This window comes from Musca autumnalis, unplaced genomic scaffold, assembly GCF_047663935.1.
Source record: "Musca autumnalis isolate F117 unplaced genomic scaffold, ASM4766393v1 scaffold_3, whole genome shotgun sequence".
NCBI classification, from domain to species: Eukaryota; Metazoa; Arthropoda; class Insecta; order Diptera; family Muscidae; genus Musca; species Musca autumnalis.
Window position 1 is genome coordinate 216,167,799 of NW_027411866.1, and position 27,205 is coordinate 216,195,003.

Consider the following 27,205-nt stretch of genomic DNA (forward strand, 5'->3'; position numbering starts at 1 on the left):
TTAGTTAATAACTTGAAGGTATTTGTTAGTTATTTTTCCCGCAATTAAATAACTCAATAAAATTATTGATTTTATAAATGAGAAAATATTTTTGCAATTTTACACCAAGTGTTTTGCGTTTCTTTCGCGAAGATTCCCTTAAAATAATATTAACTCAAGTAATGTTTTGTTAAAATTGAAAATAGTTCCCTTAATAAATACGGCAACTTTATGAAACCAATTGTTTATAAATATTTTTTCAATTTGCTTATTTGTTGTCATTTTAATTTGTATATTTCAAAGTAAAGAAAATCAAATGTTAATTAACCTGTGGTAGATTTAAAACAGAAGTTATTTTTATTTGTTTGTTTGTTTTCATGTGTGATTTTAAACATTTCATTGGCGTGTTTTATGCCAAATAAATAAACAATAGGAGTGTATTAGATGTCATGTATGGGATGGGATTTAAAAAGATGGTAAGGTGAATATACCAACACATGACAATAATAGGTTCATTGGAGTTTTAATTGACTTTTCCTTGGATAGAGCACGCCCCAGTATATTCAGTGTGAAGGTTATAGAAGCTTTCAAGTTTCCAGGTATCCATATTGCCTTTAATGTTTATTTTTTTAAATTCACTTTGGAAGTTATGATGAGATATGTTTTACTTTTTATTTGAAAACTATTTCAGCCAGATATGGCCTGACAGAAAGTGTGACGCATATGACATATTTTCTCGACATAAAAAATCAGAAAAAAAAGGAGTATATCCATCCACAAAATTTTAGTTTTAAACAAGTAAGAAAAGCGTTAAGTTCGGCCAGGCCGAACTTTTTATACCCTCCACCACGAACTGTATTGAAGTGAATAGGAACAATTCGTTTTATTTCGTTTATGAAAGTACTAAACTCTTCCTTTCATTGCAGGAGTAGGATATATATCTCAACTGATAATACTCTCTTCAAAAATTGGGCAAAACCGGCTAGACCTAAACCTGGATATTCTGGATTTGGATAGTTAACAACATCGGGAGCACCGTTCTATGGAGGCTGTATAAAACGTTAACCTGTACCGATGAATTTCTGGAGGAAAGTTTCGTAACTCCAGCGAAGACTAAATACCAAATTTCAGTTATTCCGATTGAATATTGTAGCTACAACTTTCAAAATACCGAAAATTGGGAGGGATCTTTTTAAGGCGGGTATATAAAAACATGGAACAATACCGGAAATTTTCAGGTGGGAAGTTTTATACAACGGAGATTAAATATTAAATTTCATCAGTTTCGATGGGATATTGATGACACAACCTTAAAATCCCGAAAATCGAGAAGTACGCTTCTATGGGGGTTATTTGAAGAAAAGAGTTTATACTGATAATTCTCTTCTGCAATGTTTTATACACCCATGGCAATTTAAATATTAAATTTCAGTCATATCGGTGGTATTTTGAGGCCACAATTTTCAAAATACCGTATATCGCAAGGTACGGTTCTATGAAATGTTTCATACCTCTTTAAAAAACTAAATACCAAATATCAGCTATTTTGGTGGAGAACGAGCTATATGTAGGAAATCGGGAGGTACCGTTCTATGGGGGATGTGTGAAGACATGGACCTATACCGACAAATTTTAGGTGGAAAGTTTTATACCCTCAACGAAGACTAAGTACCATCTTCCAGCCATTTCCGTGTTATAATGAGGCTAAAACCTTCAATATGCCGAAAATTGGGATATACCGTTCAATGGGGGTATCCCCCAAAACATGCACGTATACCAACACATTTCTGAGGAAAATTTTTGTAGCCCAGAAAAAGACTAAATACCAAATTACAGCTACTTCGGTGAAATAATGAGGCTACACAATTCAAAATACCGATAATCGGGAGGTACCAAATTTCAGCCACTTCTGTAAAACCTTCAAAGAACCGAAAATCGGGCGGTGCCAAATTTTAAACAAATTTTAGCCATTTCTGTGTTATAATGAGGATAAACCCTTCAAAACACCGAAAATTGGGATGTACCGTTCCATGGGGTGTACATACCGATACAGATACATTTCTGGGAGAAAGTTTTGCATCCCAAAAGAGGACGAAATATCAAATTCCAGGCATTTTGGTAGTATAGTATAGCTAAAACTTTCAAAAATTCCGAAATTTGGGAGTTATCGTCCTATGGGGACTATATGAGGGCGTGTGACCTATACCGACACATTTCATATGGAATGTTTTATACCTCAAATGAAGACTAACCACCTATTTTAGCCATTTCGGTGGAATTGTAAGGTCACAAACTTCAAAATACCGAAAATTGGGAGGTACCGTTCTATGGATGCAATATGAAGGCGTAGACCTATACCGATAAATTTTATATGGATTTCGGTGGAATATTGAGGCCACAGCCTTTAAAATACCGAAAATCGGGAGGTACCGTCCAATGCGGGCTATATGAAGGCGTGGACCTATACCTACAAATTTCCGGGGGAAAGTTTTATACCCCTAACGAAGACTAAATACCAAATTTCCAGCATTTCGCTGCGATAATGAGGCTAAAACCTTCCAAATACAGAAAATCGAGAGAAATCGTCCTATGGGGTCTATTTCAAAACCCGGACCTATATAAACATTTGATGGTAGAAATATTTCTTAGCCTCTGGAAACACAAAATACAAACTTACTACCGATTCTGTGGTCAAATGAGACTAATATATTCAAAATATCTTTAAATGACGCGGCTGGGCCTTATATGGGGGCTATACCAAAACGTGGACCTATATAAACAAAATTTGGTAGACACAAAATACCATATTACAACCAATTCGGTTCTCAAATAGGACAAATATCTTAAAATTATCTTAAAACGGCGACGCGTCACGCGTTACTTTGTATGGGGGCTATATGAAAACGTGGACATACATAGCCCGCTTTCAATACCAAAAGTCCTACATACATATAATAGATTTTACCAAAATTTCATCCACCTACTTCAACCCGTTCGGACGCTAGAGTGATTTCCACAGACGGACAGACGGACGGTCATGGCTATATCGATGTAGAGTTGCACGCTGGTCAAGAATATACATATGTACTTTGTGGGGTCTACAATGATTATTTCGAGTAGTTACAAACGGAATGACAAACTTAATATACCCCCATCCTATGGTGGACAGAGATATACCCTCAGCCTGAGTGAAATAAAACACTTCTTTTCCAAAAAACGTATGTATTTAGGGGGTTTTAAAAATTTTGGGCGTTTGAACAGACAAAAATGTTGAGTAGGATTAAAGATCAAAAGTTTTGCGGAGGAGATACTAAAAGGATCTCCAGCCACAACATATTGTGCCATAGGGGGTTTTTACACTCTTCGGGCTGTTTGCTCAAGAAGTATGGACTTGCCCCTAAAAATACTTTTACCATCGTAAATGAGGCAGCGAATGCAAGTTGCTTCAACAAAAATCAAAGTGATTCGATATCAGGTCTTAAAGTGAACTTATCCGAAATTTTGTGTGGGAGGCACCGGATGGAGTGGACAAATATAGTCCATATTTGAACCTGATCTATATCTGGTAGATATATTAGGATGTGTAAAGTATGGACCAAATCGCCACTCCCGTCAAGAGTTACCTAAGAAAATTTTTTCCGAACATTTTTGAACTTTTGTGGGGAAGGTACCTGAAGGAGTGGACTGATATGGCTTATCTTAGAACTTAAACTATGTTTGGACAAAGTATTACCAAGGCCAAATTTTGGACCGAATCGGCAGAGTTATCTTACGCTTCAACAACTACACACGGTGTCCTAGGGCTTTTTTGCAATTTTCAGGCTATTTTCATAGGATGTATGGACTTGCCCCTAATGAAGGTTTTACCGTCGTATGGGGGGGGGGGGGGTGGCAGTGAATACAAGTTGCTACAACAAATATCAAAGCGATTCGAGAGCAGGTCCTAAACTGAACTTATCCGAAATTTTGTGCGGGAGGTACTTTAAGGAGTGGATTGATTGAGTCCATATTCACGGTGAGCCTTAACTAATTTTAAATGGAAGGTGCTTACACCTCGGAAGTTTTTGCTGATTCTGAAACTACAATGCTCATAGATGAGAAATATCATGAAACAAAAAAAATTGCCGGAGGGATTTTAAAATAAATCGCGATTTAAGTTCACATTTTTAGGGGTTGTTTAGGTTTTTGCTTGGAAACCGCGAGTCCTATGTAAATGGGCCTAAAGAAAATTTTGTAGCTGCAAAAATTCTCCACAAGATTGGCCTTTATAATACTTTCGTAGGTTTCACCGTTTTTGAGTTATAGAAGTTCAAATTGAGACAATGCACTAACTGTATCGCCTCCTTAAAACAACGTCATTACTGCAATTTCCCAAATAAAACTTTTATATCTTGAAAATTGCACAACCTAGGAAAAAATAAATCATCCAGTCTTGTAGAGAATTTTCCCAGCTTCAACATTTTCTTTAGTCCCATTTTTATATTACTAGCGGTTTTCAAGCAAAATCGTGAAAACATAAAAAAACCCTAAAATTGTGAATTTTGATCGCGAATTATTTAAAAATCCCTCCGGCGATTTTGTCTCTTATTTATTTTTCTCATCTACGAACATTGCTGTTTCAGAATCCGCAAAAACATCCCATGTGTAAGCCGTTTTCATTAAAAGTTAGTTAAGGGACACTGTGCATGATATTATTTTATAAGGGGGCGATACAGTCAGTGCATTGTCCCAATTTGAACTTCCATATCTTAAAAACGGTAAAATATACCAAAATATCATAAAGGCCAATCTTGTGGAGAATTTTCTCTGCTACAACATTTGCTTTAGTGCCATTTACATAGAACTCGCGGTTTCCAAGCAAAATCGTGAAAACCTAAAGAACCCCTACAAATGTGAACTTAAATCGCGATTTATTTTAAAATCCCTCCGGCGATTTTTTTGTTTCATGATATTTCTCATCTATGAGCATTGTAGTTTCAGAATCAACAAAAACTTCCGAGGTGTAAGCACCTTCCATTTAAAATTAGTTAAGGCTCACCGTGTATTGTAACCTTATCAAAGTCTGGTAGACATTTCACGATGAGCAAAGTATGGACCAAATCGGTTACTTCTTTCAAGAGTTATCTTCGCACAAATTTTCCGAACTTTTGTGGGGGAGGTACCGGAAGGAGTGGACCGACATAACCCATCATCGAACCTAAACTAAGTTTGAACCAAATATTACGAAAGCCAAATTTTGGATCGGTTGATCCGTTCGAGAGTTATTGTGCGATCCAGTCAGCCAGACAGACGGACATGGCTAAATCAACTCCAAATTGTCTGAAACACATTTCGTCCAAACATACTTGGGGTCTAAAACCATTATTTCGATGAGGCACATTTTGCCCGTATGAAAGTGTACGAGTATATACCCTCGTTAGCATAAATGCTGAGGGTATAAAAAGAAATGACTCCCAAAATAAAAGCCATTTCCAAAATGGACTATAGATTAAATATTCAATTCACACAGGCTGAAGGTATAGCTCTGTCGACTAAAATTTTTTTACTTCTTTTATGCTTTTTACCGATTACTGACTTAACCTTACATTTCATAGACCTGATCTCAAAGAAAGAATTAATTAATACTTCATGGATAGCATGCTACTAATGTATGATTTTTGGATATATCTACTGCTTAAATTGGTGCTGATATTTTGAGGTCTGAATTTCGGGGTTTCTTAAATGTTTAATATAATCCGGGCAGGCAACCAGATAATATTCAGAACTGATTATAGGATTATAGGACTCGTGATTTTGCCTTGTTTGATCTACATATATCTCATGAATTTACCCGTTGAATCTAAAGAACCCGGCCGCATTCGGATTTTATACTCAAAGTAAAATGTGGTGGCAGATACGCTGTTCTTTACGGATTGGCAAACTTTTGATGGGTGATTAGTTAAATCGTATGCGCATAAAAATCTCATTGCGCAATTTGCGCATACATATTGAAATAGATTGGTTTCGCTGTATCCGAAAGGCGGATGCGTATCAACTGCGAATTTTCTTTTTATTTTCGTATTTTGCGATTGATTGTATTTTCAATATTCCTCTTTACTTCCTAAGCAATTAGTTATCACATTAAGCAGCTGAGCTTTTGCGATGGTAAGCCAAGTTTCATGAGTAAGTTTTACCCGAATAACGTAATTATTGTATGGAATTTTTGCGATCTCTCAAATATTTTTTATCAAATTTTTCGAAACAAAAAATACATATGTATATATTTTTTGAAATATTTACTTTTTTTAAAGTCTGGCTTAGTCCCATTGTTGTTGTTTTCATATTGTAAAATATATGTATAAAAACAACGAATTTATTAGTGGAGAAAATAAAGTGGTATTGTTCGCCAAATAATATTCGAACAATAAGTTTTCTCTTTTGCAAGTAAGAATCCAATCTTTATAGATTAATGTAGAGAATTTCAATTTATTTTATTCTATTTTATTTATACGGACTCTGGGGTAGGATAATTTTGATTTATTCCACTTTCATGCTCTGTTCCTGAACCTTCAATGGCCTGTTATTAATTTTTTTCAACATTTTTTCATTTTGAAAACACCTTACGCTATCCAATTTTTTTTCTTTCTCAATTATAGGCATAGGCACTGCCTGTAATGTATGCTATCACATTGTCAGTCCCATCCCGAATTTAGTCTTTCTTTACTTGCTTTTTTGGACAAAAATTGTTTATGGTGATGCTTTTTGTTGTAGCTTTTTTTGTTATTATTGGGAAATTAATTTAAGTTACTTTTATTAATAAGTTATTTTTATTTATTTTAAATCATTTTTATTTTTAATTTCCATTAAAAATTTTGGTTTTTACTATTTTTCATAATTTGTCCCATTTTATTTCCACTTCTTAATTTATTTTGAATAAAACAATTTTTTCTTACCTTATTTAATAATCAACAACAGCTTTGTATTTTTTGTTTAATATTCGTTAATAGTAAATTTTCCTGATTTCTGATGAATCCTTGGTTTTGTTAGGGAGTTGGTTAGCTTTTTTGTTACTTTTTTTGTTATTTGACTTATTTGTTATTTTTTTATTATTATTTATGACTATATTTTAATGATCACAATAATATTTTGTACTCTCAAATGTTGAGGTTGAGTTTTGAAAACGGAGGGTAAACAAATTCCGTGTGTTTTTCTTGTCAATTTATTTTCTTTTGTTTCTTTATAATTTTATAAAAAATTAATATATTTTCTGTTTTAATATTTTCAATTGTTTTTTTAAACGAATTTGGGGGCGAATGATTTACATTTCCGTTATGAATTTTATTTTTCAAATTTAACTTCAAAGAAAACTTGATGCTTAACTTTTCACAGTGTGTGTGTGTGAGTGAAAAGGAAATTTTTCAGAAATTTTAAAATCAATTGTTTACACTTTTCTTCGCTTTATCATTCACTCTGTTTTGATTATTTTTTCAAAATTATTTCTCAAGACTTTTTTTTTACATTAATTAATTATTTTTCTTTTTTTGTTTCTGAATGCGGAACAGAATTGTATGAAAAATGTTTCCAGAGCGCCTTAGTTGGGTTGGGAGTTGAAGAAAAAAACACGACCAACTCGAAAACGTAACAAAACGGTATTGAATTCAGTTACTAAAATTAACTTCGCAAGTTGAGTTTAACAAAAATTGGCAGCAACAGCTGCGACGACCAAAGGTAACGGCTGCGACGGCGACTACGATGCCCGACTGGTTTGAAACGCAACGTTAGCGTAGACGTACGTACGCTTGTCTACAACCAAGTTTACGAGTATTTGTTTTTTCAAGTCACTGTTTTGGAATTTTGTTTTAGCCCAAAACTAAAACTCTCCACTACCAGACAGCACACTTTGAACTATTGCAAGGTTTCTTTTTGGCTGATTTGTTTACTTTTTGTGTTTTTTGTTTATTTTGTTTGGTATTTTTACACACCCTGACTGACGACTTTTGAAGGCTGTTTAACTTTTTTTAAGCACCCAAGTACAAATGTTTTTTTTTTCGATTTCGATTCGTAAGCTTTACCGTGTATTTTTGGGTTTTGGGTGGTCTGACGTTATGGCCACATATGACTGATGTTGGCTTAAAACTTGACACAACGTTTATACCATACAGATCCTGTTTGAACAAAGTCCAGAGCGAGAGAGCAATATTGCAAATAAATGAACGAACGAACGAACGGCAACGCGCTGATCACAACACCATGGTGTAAGAAAGAAGGTGATACAATAATAGCAACCTATGTCTTCATTTGCTGTCAAAACATATTTTTAATCAAAAATAAATAACAAATATTTCGCTTCTATAAAAAATATCTGTGTACAACATCTTTGTTTAAGCTTCGCGAATAATATTTTTAACGTTTTCTTCTAACTTTTGTGGATATTTCGCGCAAAAAAAATTTGACAGCAAATGAAGATTACAACCTAACGTCAACTATTGGATCACCTTGTTAAATTCGCCTTGCACAACACAGCAACCCGAAACGTCAACGTAGACAGACGACGACTTTTTGCCATCAGCAGAGAGATAGATGAGTTGGAGCTTTTATTTACCTTTGTATCTCTCAATTAGGTTTATTGCCATTGTCGCCAGTAGCAGCAGCCGCAGCAGTAGTTGCAGCAGCTGCTCATCTTCTCATCATCTGCTCATCTTCCATCAACCAGTTATCTCAGACAGCTGTTACCAAAAAAAAAATCGCACACGCACTAACACTCAAACACTTCCACCATTTTTTTATGATATTCGGAAAAGTTCGGCTTTAACCTGATGGCCCTCTTTTCGTTTCCTACATATCGTAGGTGTGTATGTGTGTGAGTGCGTGTGAATCTTCATAGCGGTAAATATTTAACAAATGTGTTTTAACCAATCACGGCCATTGGAGATTCACTCTCCTCTGCCTATCACCTGGCTATCTTATTGGAGTATGCAGAAATCCACAGCGTTGTTGTTGTTGTTGTATTGATGCTTTGCTGGTGGTGGGTGGGTGGTATGTGTAAGAGCATCAGTTCTCAGTTTTTACACTCAAATGGAACATTTTATCAAATCACATCATCTTTACAAGATTAGCCATGTTGCACAGTGTTTCGCGTTACCACACAGGAAATGAAAACAAAATTTATTTAAAAGTAGCCTTATGTCTATGAAAGTTATATACATTTTGTTACGATCAGAAAAGTGCCTCATTGAAATAATGATTTTAGACCCCACCTATGTTACATCAAAATCTGTTTCAGATACTTAGAAGTCGATCTATTTTTTTCATGATCATTCGTCGGTCTATTTGGCTGGTTAACACAATGACTCTCAAAAGGAGTAACCGATTTGGTCCAGGCACATCTTCGATCTACTCTTTCAGGTACGTCTCACACAAAAGTTCACAAATACTTAATTAATGGCATTTTAAAGACTGTTCGGAAATCATTTTTATAGGTAGTCTTTGTGATCGTGATTATATTGAAATAATTTCTTTCGTGAGCAAGTCCACACTTGCTGAAATATTTACCCGAAAATTCGAATAAGGCCTGCGGCAAACAACTGACCATTTGTTTTTAAATCGTAATATTTCTCCCAAAACCGATAAAAAGTTCGGAGATAGACACATCGGTCAATTTCTTAATTATGTGCAGTTTGAAGCCTGCTCGATTTTTTTCTTAAGTGCAGTTTGAGGACTGTTCGCGAAATTTTTACCGATGGTGGTCCTTTTGGTGCTGATTACAATGAAATATTTCATTTTGACTACTAAAACGTTCAACACGATCCAAGATGCAGCTTCAAACCGGATTAAAAGCGTTGAACTTTTGTGGACATCGTCCATCTTGGAAGTCAGTCCTATTGATAGTTATCGTGTCTTCCAGCCAATTTTTCTTCGTGCTAGTTTAGGACTTCAGAAACTAACGAACTCAAACTAAGTTTGGACAAAATATGACGAAGGCCACATTTTGGACCAAATAGGTTGATCCGTTCGAGAGTTATTGTACTCTCCAGCCACTACATATGGTGCCATAGGGGGTTTTACAACTTTTGGGATGTTTTCTCAAGAAGTATGGACTTGCCCCTGAAAAATATTAATCGTCGTAATTGAGGCAGGGAATGCAAATTGCTTCAACAAAAATCAAAGTGATTCGAGAGCAGGTCTTAAAGTGAACTTTTCCGACATTTTGTGTTGGAGGTACCCGAAGAAGTGGACAAACATAATCCATATTCGAACCTGATCTATATCTGGTAGATATATTAGGTTGTGTAAAGTATGGCCCGAATCGGTTACTCCCATCAAGAGTTATAGTGCGCACAATTTTTCCAAACATTTTTGAGCTTTTTTGGGGGAGGTAACTGAAGGAGTGGACCGATCTGGCTTATCTTCGAACTTAATTTAAATTTTAGGCAATATATTAAGAATGCCAAATGTTGGACCTAATCGGCAAATCCGTTCGAGAGTTATTTTGCGCTCCAATCACTACACACGGTGCCATAGGGTTTATTGCGCTTTCCAGGATATTTTCTCAGGAAGTATGGACTTTCCCCTGATGAAACTTGAACCGTCGTATGAGGGGCAGCGAGTACAAGTTTTTACTACAAAAATCAATGCGATTCGAGAGCAGGTCCTAAACTGAACTTTTCCGAAATTTTGTGTGGGAGGTACCCGAAGGAGTGGACCGATTAAGTCCAGTCAGACAGACAAACGGACGGACATGGCTAAATCAACTCCAAATTGTCTGAAACACATTTCGTCCAAACATACGGGCAAAATGTGCCTCATCGAAATAATGGTTTTAGACCCCAAGTATGTTTGGACGAAATCTGTTTCAGACAATTTGGAGTTGATTTAGCCATGTCCGTCCGTCTGTCTGCCTGGTAGGAGCGCACGATAACTCTCGAATGGATTAACCGATTCCGTCCAAAATTTGGCTTTCGTAATATTTTGTCCAAACTTAGTTTAAGTTCGAAGATAGATTATATCGATCCAACCCATCCGGTACCACCCCCACAAAAGTTCGAAAATGTTCGGAAAAATTGTGCGCACCATAACTCTTGAAGGCAGTAACCGATTTGGTCCATACTTTGCACATCGTGAAATTTCTACCAGACTTTGATGAGGTTCCAATATGGACTCAATCGGCCAACTTCTTCGGATACTTCTCACACAAAATTTCGAAAAAGTGCAGTTTAGCACCTGCTTTCGAATCGCCTTGGTTTTTGTTGTAACAACTTGTATTCATTGTCCCCTATACGACGGTACAAGTTTCATCTGAGGCAAGTCCATACTTCCTGAGAAAACAGCCTGAAAGCTGCAAAAACCGTGTGTAGTGGTTGGGGCGCAAGATAACTCTCGAACGGATCATCCGATTTGGTCTTCGTCATATTTTGTCAAAATTTGGTTTCAGTTCGAAGATGGGCAATACCTGTCCACAACTTCCGGTACTGCCCAACAATATTTAAAAAATTTCACTAAAATGGTATGCATGATATCCCTTGAACGGGGGGCAACCAATTTGTTCCAAACTTGGATCTCCTAATATTTTGTCCAAATTCAGTTTAACTTCTAAAATGGACCATATCGATACTATCCTTTGGAAACCTCTCCCACAAAAGTTCAACATTTGTGTCTAAGTGCAGTTTAGGACCTGTTCGAAGATCCTTTGGAAATGTATACCGATGCTGTTCGTTGTGGTCCTGTTTACAGCAATATTATGTTTTCTGGGGACAAGTCCATGCTTCCTGGCATACTGTTCCAAAAGTTATACGATGACCCACTGAAATTTCTAGTGAGAGCGATAACTTCCGAAATGATTTGACTCTCAAAATAAGATCCACCTCCACAATGGACTATGTCGGTCCATTCCTTCAAGTGCCTCCTCCGCAACACTTTTGAAATCTTAATCCACATTTTTGTCGCCAAGTTCAAATGTCAAAAAAAGTCCACAAAAGTCTGAAAAGATCCTAAATACATTCGATCTGTCCGTAGATGAATGTTTCAATTCACATAAGCTGAGGGTATATATTACTTACTTACTTAGCTGGCCCATTACAGAACATTTGTTCCATAGACTGAACTAAGAAAAGATCTCCAATTCTCTCTGTTTAGTGCTTCGCTTTCTGGAATACCGCGCCTTGTCATCTCTTCGTCCACTTGTTTGCGCCATCTGTTTTTTTTTTTGCCTGCCAATTCTGCCTGCACCGCCATGTGGTCCGTATTTATACCCCTTTTTAGCGAGTTCATCATCGCTCATTCTTATTATATGGCCTAACCAACGCAATCGCTGCATCTCGATACGTTTAACTATATTCATGTCATTGTATAGCAGATACATACGATGTCGATATTCACCGCCAACGCAGATTGATCCGTAGATCTTTCGCAGAATTTTGCTCTCAAACACGGCAAGCACTGCCTTATCTGCTTGCGCAAGTACCCAGGCTTCGGAACCATACATCAGCACGGGTGTTTGACGAGTTGTGGCTTTGTTTTTGAAGTGCTTACTTAAGCCAAAGTAGCATCTGTTGGCCAATACAATCCATCTTTTTATTTCACAACTGATGTCGTTTGTTGTGTTTACGGCGGTGCCGAGGTATACGAAGTCTTTTACTACCTTAAGATTATAGGAACCAACTTCAATAGTTGATCCGATCTCAATGGACGCTGAGGGTATATCTCTGTCGGCAAATCTGACTGATACCTTTTTACTTGTTATTAAATCTCTGTTTCCGCAAAAACGAAAATGTTGTCTCAATTTTTGTCATTGCTGTGGAAATGACCAGCAGAAAACGCTATAAAATACCCCATATTTTCAGAAACAATTTTAGATGATTTTCCGACATTGGAATTTCCCGTAACTCACGGATTTTTACGGCGAATGATTTTTTTTATGCGGAAAGTAAAAAACTAAGATGTGCAATGGAATACGGGGTATTCTAATGACAATTGAAAATATTAGATCCGAAAATTATGATTTCTAGAAAAATGTTCGCACAAAATTTCCGCGTTTGGATAGAAATTTCTATAAAGCTGTGCAGACTACATTTACAATATACGTATCAAATAACCCAGAATCGCATGTACTACAATTCTAAAGATGATTTCTTGAAAACCCAGTTTGCGGAACGCAACTAGAAAAAAAATGTCAAAAAAAAAACTGTAAATCTTGCTTCAAAATGTCAGCATCATTTAACGGTGGAAGCAGATAAAATTTCGAAAACTAATACATTAGTGAGATTATCCTTATTTAGATTGCTTATACTTTTACTTTGGCGGGAACATCGTGAGAAGTGTGGTTTACTCACAAATCGAGAGAAAACAAAAAAAGACAAGTTGACTTCAAATCATTTTTGCCCATTTTATAAGATAAAATATAGCCAAAGCTTCCATGGAAATTATCTTTTAAGGCCAATATTTTTTGCCACGTCCAAAACATTTTATTTATCCAAAAATACTTAATTAGTATAATATACAATCACAAGTCGCGTGTTCTAAAAGGCTTGGCTTCAGATATGTTAAATTTTCAAAAATATTGGTGATATACTCTCTTTAGCTTAAAGGCTGAGGATTAGGGTGAAGCGATTTGAACACCATCACGGGCGCCTGGAGTTTATGATTCTCGGGATTGTAGTGAGCAAAAAAATCTACTAGACCATATGTCTAATGTGAAAATCGAGCCCCCGGATTTTGACTTGAAGTTTTTTAACCAGGTTTTTTGCATATTTTCGCATATAACAGCCAAACCATTGAGATTTTCGATCCCAAACGAGGACAAAAGCATTGAAATGCTCCTTTAGGCAGTTTAGTCCTTGAGAAAGTAGGAATTTTTTCGGTTATATGCGAAAATATGCAAAAAACCTGGATAAAAAACTTCAAGTCAAAATCCGGGGGCTCGATTTTCACATTAGACATATGGTCTAGTAGACTTTTTTGCTCAGTTCAATCCCAAGAATCAGAAACTCTAGGTGCCCTTTAACATTTTTTTCCTTCCATACAAATCCCCAGGCCTACTTTGGATATACATATTCCTTGAAAAGACTTCTGTTCTTTGTGAATCAATATTATTTACGCTATAAGTGAGGGAACTATAATCGCCCGTATTACATGATACTGAAGGTATTTCAATGTCTTGTATTCACAAGGTCTGCGATTCAATCCCTAACCAGAACATCAAAATTTTCGGACGTGACAAATCCCCTCAATGTAATGTTGACATAAATTTCCAGAGTATTTCAGCGAAGAAAATCTTCACCATTCGGGCATAAAATATTCTTAACAAAATTATTGACAAAGGTTAATTCGAAACGCAAACAATTTTCAAGATAAAGGCCTCAAAATTCCAAAACCTTATTTTTTTTGCCATTTATATTTCCCGAAAAAGCTCACATCTGGTCTCCAGCTTCCCCCAGTAAATGAAAGATTCGCTGCAATTCGATTAAAAGCAAAATTCTTCAACATCCGCTTTATGTGCGCTCATGCTCCCACTGAAGACAAGGACGAACAGACCAAATATATATTTTACGAGCACTTAGAAGAAACTTTTGACCGTTGACCTGCCCATGACATTTAAACTATACTAGGCGATTTTAATGCCAAAATTGAAAAGGAGAACTTCTTTGGCCCAACAGTCGTGAAATTCAATCTCCACAGTGAAACATCTGACAATGGTATGAGGCTGATAGACTTTGCAGCTGCAAAATCCATGGAAGTTAGCAGTACCAGATTTAAGCATCTCGATATTAATAAGGGCACAGGGCTGTCGACAGATCAAATAACAAGAAATCAAATTGATCACGTTGTGATAGATGGAAGACATGCATCAAGCGTGTTGGATGTACGATCGTTCCGAGGTGCAAACATAGACTCGGACCACTACCTTGTTGCAGCAAAGGTACGTACCAGATTAAACGTAGCAAACAAAGTGCCAACAGACACAACACGGAAGTTGGACATCGGTATGCTGCAATCACAACAGATAGCCACAGCATATTCCACTCAACTGGCCCAACTGCTTAATCAAAGTACTCCTCGTCCCGATAACATATCAGGACAATGGCAAACCATTGCCCACTCTATGCAAACAGCCGCAAAATCAATACTTGGATACCAGGGACCTCCCACAAGGAATCCATGGTATGACCAGGAGTGTCGTGCTGCTACCAAGAAAAGTGCGGCGTATAGGGCTACTTTACAATCAGTAGCAACGCGTAGCGCACGAGAGAGGTATCGGGAGAAAAGGAGAAAGGAGAAAAGTCTTTTCCGCTGGAAAAATAGAGAGATGGAAAAGCAGGAGTGTGAACGAATCGAGATGTAGAGACAGAATGAAGTCCGAAAGTTCTACCAAAGAGTCAAACATCAAACTGATGGCTTTGGCACAGGCACATCCTCCTGTGGAGACCAGCAAGGTAATTTGGTAACTGATACAGACAGTGTACTCAGGATATGGAAAGAACATTTTTCAAAACTGTTGGTACCCAATAGTAGCGACGTCGACGAAGATACCACAGATCCAATGCCAGAAGATGGTATTGAATGTATATCATCCGGCTAAGATGAGGTAAAGACAGCAATACATCGGCAGAAGAATAATAAGGCAGTAGCAGGAGCTGATGGCCTACCAGCCGAGCTGTTTAAAACCGAAGGCGACACGCTGATAATGTGTACTCATCAGGTAGTTAGCACCTTTTGACAGGAAGAACGAGTACACGACGATTGGAACCTGAGTATCATGTGCCCCGTCCATAAGAAAGGAGAAAAGACTTTATGCCCCAACTATAGGGGCATAAGTCTTCTCCCTATCGCCTAAAAGATGGTTCAAGGATATTGTGCGAACGACTGAAGCCCATGGTCAACGAAATAATTGGACCATACCAATGCGGCTTTAGACCTGGCAAGTCCACCATTAACCAGATATTTACCCTGCGGCAAATCCTGGAGAAGATCCAAGAGATGCAGATCGACGCCTATCACCTTTTTGGCGATTATAAAGCAGCCTTCGACAGCCCGGTACGTTTAAAGGTATTCCAAGCCATGTTTGAATATGGTATTCCCGCAAAGCTCATTCGGCTTTGTAAAATGACTCTAACTGACACAAGATCTTCAGTTAAAATAGGAAAGAACCTCTCCGAAGAGTTTGGTACCAAAAGAGGTTTCAGACAAGGACACAGCTCTTCGTGTGATCTTTTCAACATCCTGCTGCAAAAGGTTATACGAGGGGCAAACGTCAAATGAAGTGTCACAATCTACACCAATAGCCACATGTTACTTGCTTATGCTGATGATATAGACATCATGGGACGATCAGTAAAAGAAGTAACTGAAACCTATATGAAGGTCGAAGGAGAATCTGCTAAAGTGGGTCTGGCGGTAAACGGCGAAAAGACCAAGATGATGGTGTCGACGCCCAATGCGTCCATTGAGCTCCAACCAACTGTTGAACTTGGTTCTTATAATTTTGAGGTAGTAAAAGACTTCGTATACCTCGGCACCGCCGTAAACACAACTAACGACATCAGTTGTGAAATAAAAAGAAGAATTGTATTGACCAACAGATGTTACTTCGGCTTAAGTAAACACTTTAGAAACAAAGCCACAATTCGTCAAACAAAAATAACGCTTTACAAAACACTGATACTACCCGTGCTGATGTATGGTTCCGAAGCCTGGGTACTTGCGCAAGCAGATAAGGCAGTGCTTGGTGTGTTTGAGTGAAAAATTCTTCGAATGATCTACGGACCAATCTGCGTTGACGGTGAATATCGACGTCGCATGAACCACGAGCTGTATCAGCTATACAACGACATCAATATAGTTAAACGTATCGAGATGCAGCGATTGCGTTCGCTAGGCCATATCATAATAATGAGCGGTGGTTAACCCGCTAAAAAGGCGTATAAATTCGGTGCACGCAGAATTGGCAGGCCAAAGAACAGATGGCGCAAACAAGTGGATGAAGAGATGACAAGGCGCGTTATTCCAGAAAACGAAGCACAAAACAGAGAGAATTGGAGGTCCTTTCTTAGTTCGGTCTATGCAACAAATGTTCGGTCTATGCAACAAATTTGTGCGCACGATAACTCCTGAAGGGAGTAACCGATTTGGTCCATACTCTGCAAATCGTGAAATGTCTACCAGACTTAGATGAGGTTCCAATATGGACTCCATCGGTCCACTGCTTCGGGTACCTCCCACACAAAATTTCGGAAAAGTTCTGCTTAGGGCCATCTCTCTAATCTCTTGTTTTAGCAACTTGTATTCACTGCCCCCCATACGACGGTACACGTTTCATTAGGGGCAAATCCATACTTCCTGAGAAAATAGCCTGAAAGTTGCAAAAAACCCTTATGACACCGTGTGTAGTGGTTGGAGTGCAAGACAACTCTAGAACAGATCTGCCGATTCGGTCCAACATTTGGCCTTAGTAATATTTTGTCCAAACATAGTTTAAGTTCGAAGAATAGCCATATCGGTCAAATCCTTCAGGTACCCCCCCCCCCCCCAAAAGTTCAAAAATGTTCGTAAAAGTGTTCGTACGGGAACTCTTGAAGGGTGTGACCGATGTAATCCATACTTTGCACATCTTAATATATCTACTAGATATAGATCAGGTTCGAATATGGACTACATTTGTCTACTCCTTCTGGTACCTCTCACACAAAATTTCGGATAAGTTCACTTTAAGACCTGCTCTCGAATCACTTTGATTTTTGTTGAAGCGATTTGCATTCGCTACCTCCATTACGACGGTAAACGTTTTTTCAGGGGCAAGTCCATATTTCTTGGGAAAACAGCCGGAAAGGTGGAAAAACCCCTTTGTCACCATATGTGGCGGTCGGAGAGCACGATAACTCTCGAACTGTTCAACCGATTTGGTCCAACATTTGGTCTTCGTCATATTATATCCAATCTTAGTTTCATGGGCCAATACTGGTCCACAACTTCCGGTACTTCTCCCCAATAATTAAAAAATGTCACTAAAATAGTAGGACGATATCACTTGAATGGGGCAACCAATTTGGTCCAAACTTTGGATCTCCTAATATTTTGTCAAAATTTAGTTTAACTTCTAAAATAGCCCATATCGGTCCTCCCTAAGTGTACCTCCCACACAAAAGTTCAACATTTGTGTCTTAGTGCAGTTAATTCCTAATCCACATTTTTGTCGGCAAGTTCAAATGTCCAAAAAGGGTAACAAAATTCTAAGGATACTTTAAATCCAATCGATCTATCCATAGGTGAAAGTTTCACTTCACATTGGCTGAGGGTATACATCTGTCGGCAGAGCCGACTGACACTTTTTTACTTGTTTTTCTTTATTTATTTCTAAAACGAACAATGTACTCCCTCAACACTGTGCCAAATCAGTGTTTCAATGATGAGCAGCAGCATATTTTTCATCTTTGGTGTTATTCCGTCTCGTGGACGATGTCATGTTTTTGTTTTGTCTATTTTATCTCCCGCCAAGATAAGTGCCGGCACCGATGATAGTACAAATCTTATTTTTCGGTGCTGGATATTTTTATGGTAAGCAAATGATAAGTTGGTTTTGTTCTACCGTTTTCTACTGCGACGGTTAGCTATCTGCTTATTTACCACCTTCACTGTGTATCCAAAACAAATGTTCGTTCTATTTCTGGAATTCTGCAGTGTGAACGGAAATGATTAGACATGAAATGTAGCAGAGAGTAATAAAAACACGCATACAAAGTAAGGGGTCGGCAACAAAGTGTGACAGCATTTGCCATTTTAATTCATAAGAATTTTTGAATGAAAGCGTGATGTTGAGAAAAATTCGAAATGGTAGGCGCAGAATGAAGTGAAATATCATTGTCCAAATACTTACTTAGGAGAACGACATAAAATAGTTTTTTTTTTTTTTTTTTTTTTTTTGGGAAATGTGATCTTCAACGAAATGTGAATATTGAAAAAAGTGTCTGATGTGGCATGTGATTGAAGACAGGTATTTTTTAAAGTCACCTTTAAATTAACGTTTTTAATACTTTGTACATATTTGTTTAAAATTATACTGATGTCGTTGTATAGCAGATACAGCTCGTGGTTCATACGACGTCGATATTCACCGTCAACGCAGATTGGTCCGTAGATCTTTCGAAGAAATTTTCTCCCGAACACACCAAGTACAGCATTATCTACTTGCGCAAGTACCCAGGCTTCGGAACCACACATCATTGTTTTGTAAAGCGTTATTTTTGTTTGACGAGTTGTGGCTTTGTTTTTGAAGTGCTTACTTAAGCCAAAGTAGCGTCTGTTGGCCAATACAATTTTTCTTTTTATTTCACAACTGATGTCGTTTGTTGTGTTTACGGCGATGCCGAGGTATACGAAGTCTTTTACCACATCAAAATTATAGGAACCAACTTCAACAGTTAATCTGATCTCAATGGACGCATTGCGCGTCGACACCATCAACTTGGTCTTCTCGCCGTTTACCGCCAGACCCACCTTAGCAGATTCTCCTTCGACCTTCATAAAGGTATCGGTTACTTCTTTTACTGATCGTCCCATGATGTCTATATCATCAGCATAAGCAACTAACATGTGGCTATTGGTGTAGATTGTGCCACTTCTTTTGACGTTTGCCTCTCGTATAACCTTTTCTAGCAGCATGTTGAACAGATCACACGAAAGGCTGTCTCCTTGCCTGAAACAGCTTTTGATACAAAACTCTTCGGAGAGGTTCTTTCCTATTTTAAGTGAAGATCTTGTGTCAGTTAGAGCCATTTTACAAAGCAGAATGAGCTTTGCGGGGATACCAAATTCAGACATGGCTTGGAATATCTTTGAACGTAGCGGGCTGTCGAAGGCTGCTTTATAATCGACAAAAAGGTGGTAGGTGTCGATCTGCATCTCTTCGGTCTTCTCCAGGATTTGCCGCAGGGTAAATATCTGGTCAATGGTGGACTTGCCAGGTCTAAGGCCGCATTGGTATGATCCAATTATTTCGTTGACCATGGGCTTTAGTCGTTCGCACAATATCGATGACACTATCTTGTAGGCAATAGGTAGAAGACTTATGCCCCTATAGTTGGAGCATAAAGTCTTATCTCCTTTCTTATGGACGGAACACAGGATGCTCAGGTTCCAATCGCCAGATGGAGCTAACTAGCTGATGCATACACCTTATCAGCGTGTCGCCTCCGGTTTTAAACAGCTCGGCTGGTAGGCCATCAGCTCCTGCTGCCTTATTATTCTTCTTGCTGTCTTGGCCGGGTGGTATACATTCAATGCCATCTTCTGGGATTGGATCTTTGGTATCTTCGTCGACGTCGCTACTATTGGATACCAACAGTTTGGAAAAATGCTCTTTCCATATCCTTAGCACACTATCTGTATCAGTTACCAGATCACCTTACTGGTCTCTACAGGCGGATGTGACAGTTCCAAAGCCATCAGTTTGATGTTTCACTCCTTGGTAGAATTTTCGGACTTCATTCTGTCTCCTGTACATCTCGATTTGTTCACACTCCCTATTTTCCATCTCTCTCTTTTTCCTGCGGAAAAGCCGTTTCTCCTCTCTCCTTTTCTCCCGATACCGCTCTCGTGTGCTACGCGTTGCTACTGATTGTAAAGTAGCTCTATATGCCGCATTTTTCTCTTTGGTAGCAGCACGACACTCCTGGTCATACCATGGATTCTTTTGTGGAAGTCTCTGTTATCCAATTACTGATTTTGCGGATGTTTGCATGGAGTGGGCAATGCTTTGCCATTGTCCTGATATGTTATCGGGACGAGGAGTGCTTTGATTAAGCAGTTGGGCCAGTTGTGTCTATTCGCACTTTGTTTGCTACGTTTATTCTGGTACGTACCATTGCTGCAACAAGGTAGTGGTCCTAGTCTATGTTTGCACCTCGGAACAATCGTACATCCAACACGCTTGATGCATGTCTTCCATCTATCACAACGTGATCAATTTGATTTCTTGTTCTTTGATCTGGCGACAGCCAGGTGCCCTTATGAATATCGAGATGCTTAAATCTGGTACTGCTAACTACATACCATGTTTCTTGCAGCTGCAAAGTCTATCAGCCTCATACCATTGTCAGATGTTTCACTGTGGAGACTGAATTTCCCGACTGTTCGGCCAAAGATATTCTCCTTTCCAATTTTTGCATTAAAATCGCCTGTATAATTTTAATGTCATATCTTTGGTCTGTTCGTCCTTGTCTTCAGTGGGAGCATGAGCTGATGTTGAAGAATTTTACTTTTAATCGAATTGCAGCGAGTCTGTCATTCACTGGGGTGAAGCTGGAGACAATGAAACTCATGCTTTGTGTCATGGTAGCTATAATACAGTGCGTCACCTTTAGGTGTTGTTGTGACGCCTTTCCCGTTCCATCGTATTTCCTGTATGGCAGTAATACCGGCCTTGTACTTTTCAAGTACATCTGTCAATGCGTAAACTGCACCTTCTCTATAAAGAGTGCGAACATTCCAGTTGCAGATTCGCAGATCATGGTCCTTAAAACGTTTGCGGAGTTCGTCAGCTTTAGAGGGGTTTGTTTTCCTTTTCTTACTTACGACAAAACATAGTAGGCTGTTTTTTCAAGGGGAGGGTTACTAACCCGACGTCCAAACCCACGTTTTTAACGTTCTTATGTGTGAACGCGCGGCACATGTTAGCTCACTACCTTTAACGGGTGTTAAAGGCAGTTCCCCAGGTGACACCACGGGAAGGTCAGTGTCCACTTGAGATCAAAGACGGACCAAGATAAATCCTGGGCTTTGCCATGTTAATGCCGGTCAGGACCGTTCCTTGGTTTCTTCCATCCCCTACGTCACCCACTGTGTAGATTATTTAAAATTTCGACTTGCACATATTTTCATGAAATCCCTTGATTTCCTAAGTTTTCTTCAAATATTCCCCCAAATATTTCAATTCTTTCGTTCTATAGACTATTACCCCTAAAGAAGGAGAAGTAACAAAAAAAGTTTTTTATGAGAGAACCGGTAGTTAATGATCCTGACGAATAGCTAATGATCAGTTTATGTCTGACGTTTAATTAATTAATCTAAAATCATTTGAATTTCAGGTTTAGGGATCTGTTTTTATTTGTCTACAAATGTTAATGCATTTAATAGAACGAAGTATATTTTTGGAGGGATTAATGTCAAAAAGTTTATGGAGCTTGCTTAGCAAATAACACCACAAATCTTGTTTTCAGATTTCATATTTAAAAAATAACATTCGAATTTTTAATTGCGAATTATACAGTTCTACGATGCCAATACTACGATGAAATGAGTCAAGTCATGTGATACTACTGCTCTTTAATGGACTTTAATGCTTATCACGAATTGCACTGTGCGACACGAAAGTTATAAACCATATTCTGACACTGCAGCGTGGCTCATAACCGCGAAAGTTGAAGTGAAGTGTCTTCTTATTTTTGGTCTTCTATCACGCTGCGGTGTCAGAATAGGGTTAATAAACCATGTCTCAAAAAACTACACATAGTGTTATAGCATTCGAACCCCCGAAAACGACACTATAACCCTCTGTATAGAACTGGCCGAGCTGATTGGTAGCTCTATGTCTTGCAGGGTCGATGAGGAAGCCCCTACCGGAATTAGCGGAGAGTGTTACAGTTCGCCAGAGATAACCATCGTGTCAGTTGGTCTGACAAACGACATCACCTTGCAATCTGTCGTTTCTGTTGGATCAGACAATCTCCCCATAATTGTCTCGATCAGCAGACCACCGATTTCATCACGTCTGAACGCCGCACTTTCATCAATCATGGAAAAGCCAATTGGCTTAGTGTCAACGAATTGACGGCTTCAGGGGACAGCCGAACCTTTCTGATGTTCAGGTAGCAGAAAACATGTTTCAAGACATCATCACAGCTGCAGCCGCTCGCCATATATCTGCTGGTCGAATAATCAAAGTGAGACCAGCAGAGGCGATGGAATTAGCAAATGAGCGTAATGAACTTCGCCGTGCCAATCCAAGTGACCCCAAAGTCAGGGAGCTGACACTGACGTTAATATATTGGTTGGTGAGCCAAGGCGGAACAAGTGGCCCTTCCGAAGAATTGCAAAATTGGAGCCGGAATTGGTGAATTATAAGCAACGGTTAAGTCACTCTCGAACCCGTACGATAGAACAGTGTTGGTTGCGCTCGACTTATGAAATACCTTTGATACTGTGAAGCACTGAGAACATCGAACGGACTGTACCCCGGCCAAATTTAAAACTTTGGATTGTCAGTTATATGTGTGGGCGCCATTCGTATGTGGAATTCAGGAACAACAAATCGAATGGCTGTATAGTGCAACTGGGACTTCCTTATTGTGAGGTGATATCTTTGAAATTGTTCAACTTGTACCTTTCCCGTAGTCCACTCTCTTTACACGTTATTGATGTCGTTGCGTAATGTCATTTGTGAAAGGCTGATCGACTTACCAATTTTTTTCCGAGCGAGGAATATGCAAATATACACCTTTAAGTTGACCGCCACTCTGTTCATCAAATGGACTGCTGAAATGGGCACAGAAGCTATCATAAACTACCCACGATTCTGGGGGTTACATTGCACAGTATGTTCACGTCGTCCGCACATGTTACAAGCTGAGATGTAGGAACAAGGTCCTCAAGTTCCTAGCCGGCAGCATTGGGGGTGCAGACAAAGAATCCTTGTTGACCATAATTAACACGATAGGTCGATCTGTGATAAGTTTTACGGCGTCTGTGTGGTCCACGAACATAAGTGCAACGCGATAGAACAATATTCAAACATACATACATATAAGAATGCTGGGGCTGGATTCTTGTTCTATGAAAATTTGAAATGAAAAATATTTCCTTTATAATTTTTTTCATTTGACAGTTTTTTTTTTATAAAAGTTTTCATTTCACATTTTCATAGAAACAGAATTGAGCTTGAGAATCGCAAAAAAATGCCTCCTCATATTAACAGTAAGGCGACAAGCTCTTTTGTCGGGCGTTACCGTGAGAGACATTTACATTAGCATATGGTGGATAGGACTCCAGCACGCAAAGAGGCCAAACGATATAAGAGAGAACCCATAGATTAGCTTATCAACAAGTAAAAAAAGTATCAGTCGGCTTTGCCGACAGAGATATACCCTCAGCCTATGTGAATTGAAACTTTCAACTTTTTGGACACTTGAACTTGCCGACAAAAATGTGGATTAGTTCAAAAGTGTAGCAGAGGAGGTACTTGAAGGAATGGACCGATATAGCTGATTATGGAAGTGGATCTTATTTCTGGAACCATATCTTTTCGATAGATATCGCGCCCACTAGTCATTTCAGTGGGTCATCGTATAAATTTTGGACCAGGAAGCATGGAATTATCCACGGGAAACATAATATCGCAATAAACAAGACCACAATGAACAGCATCGGTATACATTTCCAAAGGATCTTCGAACAGACCCTGAACTGCACTTAGGCACAAATGTTGAACTTTTGTGGGAGAGGTACCCAAAGGAGAGGACCTACCAAGGCCAAATTTTGGACCAAATTTTGGAGTTATCGTACTGTCCAGTCACTACATATGGTGACATAGGGGTTTTTAACCTTTCGGACTGTTTTCTCAAGAAGTATGGACTTGCCTCTGAAACTTTTATCGTCAGAATTGAGGCAGAAAATGCAATTTGCTTTAACAAAAATCAAAGTAATTCGAGAGCAGGTGTTAAAGTGAACTTATCCGAAATTTTGTGTGGGATGTACCCGAAAGAGTGGACAAATATAGTCCTATATTCGAACCTGATCTATATCTTGTAGATATATTAGGTTGTGCATAGTATGGACCAAATCGGTTACTACCTTCAAGAGTTATCGTGCTCACAATTTTCCGAATATTTTTTAAATTTTATAGGAGAAGTACCTGAAGGAGTGGACCGATATGGCTTACCTTAAAAACTAACTTTGAACAAAATATTACGAAAGCTAAATTTTGGACCGAATCGGTAGATACGTTCGAGAATTATCTTGCGCTCCAACCACTACACACGGTGTCATAGGGTTTTTTTTGCACCTTTCAGGCAATTTTCTCAGGAAATATAGACTTGCCTCTGATGACACTGTACCGTCGTGTGTGTGGCAGTGAATACAAGTTGTTACAACAAACATCAAAGCGATTCGAGAGCAGCTGCTACACTGAACTTTTCCGAAATTTTGTGTGGCAGATACTTGACCGTTTCAGTCCATATTGAAACCTCATCTAAATCTGGTAGAAATTTCACGATGTGCAATGTATTTACCAAATCGGTTACAAGAGTTATCGTGCGCACAAATTTTACGAACATTTTCGAACTTTTGTGGGAGAGGTACAAGAAGGAGTGGACCGATGTAACCCATCTTCGAACTAAAACTAAGTTTTGACAAAATATTACAAAAGTCAAATTTTGGACCCAATTGGTTAATCCGTTCGAGAGTTATCGTGCGCTCCAGGCAGACAGACAGATAGACGGACGGACATGGCTTAATCAACTCAAAATTGTCTGAAATGGATTTCGTACAACACGGTGCTCTTGAAGCAGCTTTAAATGGAAGGTGCTTACACCTGGGAAGTTTTTACGGATTCTGAAACTACAATGTTCATAGATGAGAAAAATCAAAGAAAAAAAATCGCCGGAGCGCTTTTTAAATAAATCGCGATTCAAGCTGACATTTTTATGGGTTTTTTAGGTTTTCACGATTTTGCTTGGAAACCGCAAGTTCTATCGAAATGGGACTAAAGCAAATGTTGTAGCTATGAAAATTCTCAAAAACATTCAAGACTGGACTGGACACCATAATGAAAGAACTCTTCTGAATGCCGCTAAAAACAGAAACCTATATATAAATTAATAAACTGATTTGTTAAATATACCAAATTATCATTATGTAATTGTATGATCGCTAAAACCCGAATACGGAATGGCAAATAAAGAAGAAAAAGAAGATGAAAATTCTCTACATGATTAACCTTTATGATAATTTCGTAGGTTTACCGTTATTGAGATATAGAAGTTCAAATTGGGATAATGCATTGACTGTATCGCCTCCTTTTAAAACAATGCCATGACTGCAATTTCCCAACTTAAACTTATATATCTCGAAAATGGTACAACATAAGAAAAAATTACGAAAGCCAATCTTGCAAAGATTTTCACAGCTAAAATATTCTCTCTATTCCCATTTCGAGAAGACTTACCGTTTTCAAGCAAATCGTGAAACCAAAAAATCTAAAAATGTGACCTAAACATTCTATATATCTCAAAAAAATGGTAAAAACTAGGAACAAATCATAACGGTCAATCCTCTAGAGAATTTTTACCGATACAACATTCTCTTTAGCCCCATTTCGATAGGACTTGCGGTTTCCAAGCAAAATCGCGAAAACCTAAAATAAACCTAAAAATGTGAATTTTGACCGCGATTTATTTAACAATTCGTTCAGCGATTTTTTCTTGTTTTTGGACTTTTCTCGCCTATGAACATTGCTGTTTAAAAATCCGCAAAAACTTCCCAGGTGTAAGCGGTTTTCATTTAAAGTTAGTTAGGGGGCACCATGTATGACATTGTTTTATAAGGTAGCGATGTAGTCAATGCATTGTCCCAATTTGAACTTCTATATCTCAAGAACGGTAAAATCTACGAAATTATAATAATGGCCACTCTTGTAGAGAATTTTCATAGCTACAATATTTTCTTTAGTCCCATTCCGATAGGGCTTGCGGTTTCCAAGCAAAATCGTGAATCGCGATTATTTAAAAAGCGCTTTCGCGATTTTTTTTTTTTTGATTTTTCTCATCTATGAAGTTTCAGAATCTGCAAAAACTTCCCAGGTGTAAGCACTTTCCATTTAAAGTTGCTTCAAGAGCACCGTGCCAAACATACATGTGGTCTTAAACTATAATTTCGACGATGCACATTTTGTCCGCATGAAAGTGTATATACCCTCGATAAATGCTGAGGGTATAAAAACGAACATTCAAACATATCGAATTTGAGATTTGATTATCCGACATGGCAGTAATTTAGCACATCTTAAAATTTCTTCCAAACGTACATCAAGTTGTAAAAAGGTCTCTATAGGAAAATATCTTCAGGTACCAACCTCACACCATTTTTGCTTGATTGCAGTATAAGGTCTGGTCTAGGATCGTTTGCAAAATTTTCCCGAAAGTTCTTCTTGTGTTCCCGTTTACAGAACTGTAATGATTTTCGTGGGCAAGTTCATGCTTCAAAGGCT

General features: G+C 38.2%; 1 protein-coding gene across 3 annotated transcripts in view; it reads right to left on the bottom strand.

The window, feature by feature from the left end:
• The window catches only part of LOC141398931 (UNC93-like protein), a 155,061-nt gene extending 146,525 nt beyond the window's left edge, over positions 1–8,536 (bottom strand). Inside the window, exons 1-2 of one of the 3 annotated variants that reach the window (XM_073976744.1) lie at positions 8,454–8,536; positions 6,912–8,194 (exon numbers count right to left, since the gene is read on the bottom strand). The gene's annotated coding sequence lies outside the window, so the exon portion shown is untranslated. Of the gene's footprint in view, positions 1–6,911; positions 8,195–8,453 lie in introns of those variants that run through there. The other 2 variants (XM_073976745.1, XM_073976747.1) reach the window with 2 other exon arrangements.
• Positions 8,537–27,205: the final 18,669 nt, after the last annotated feature.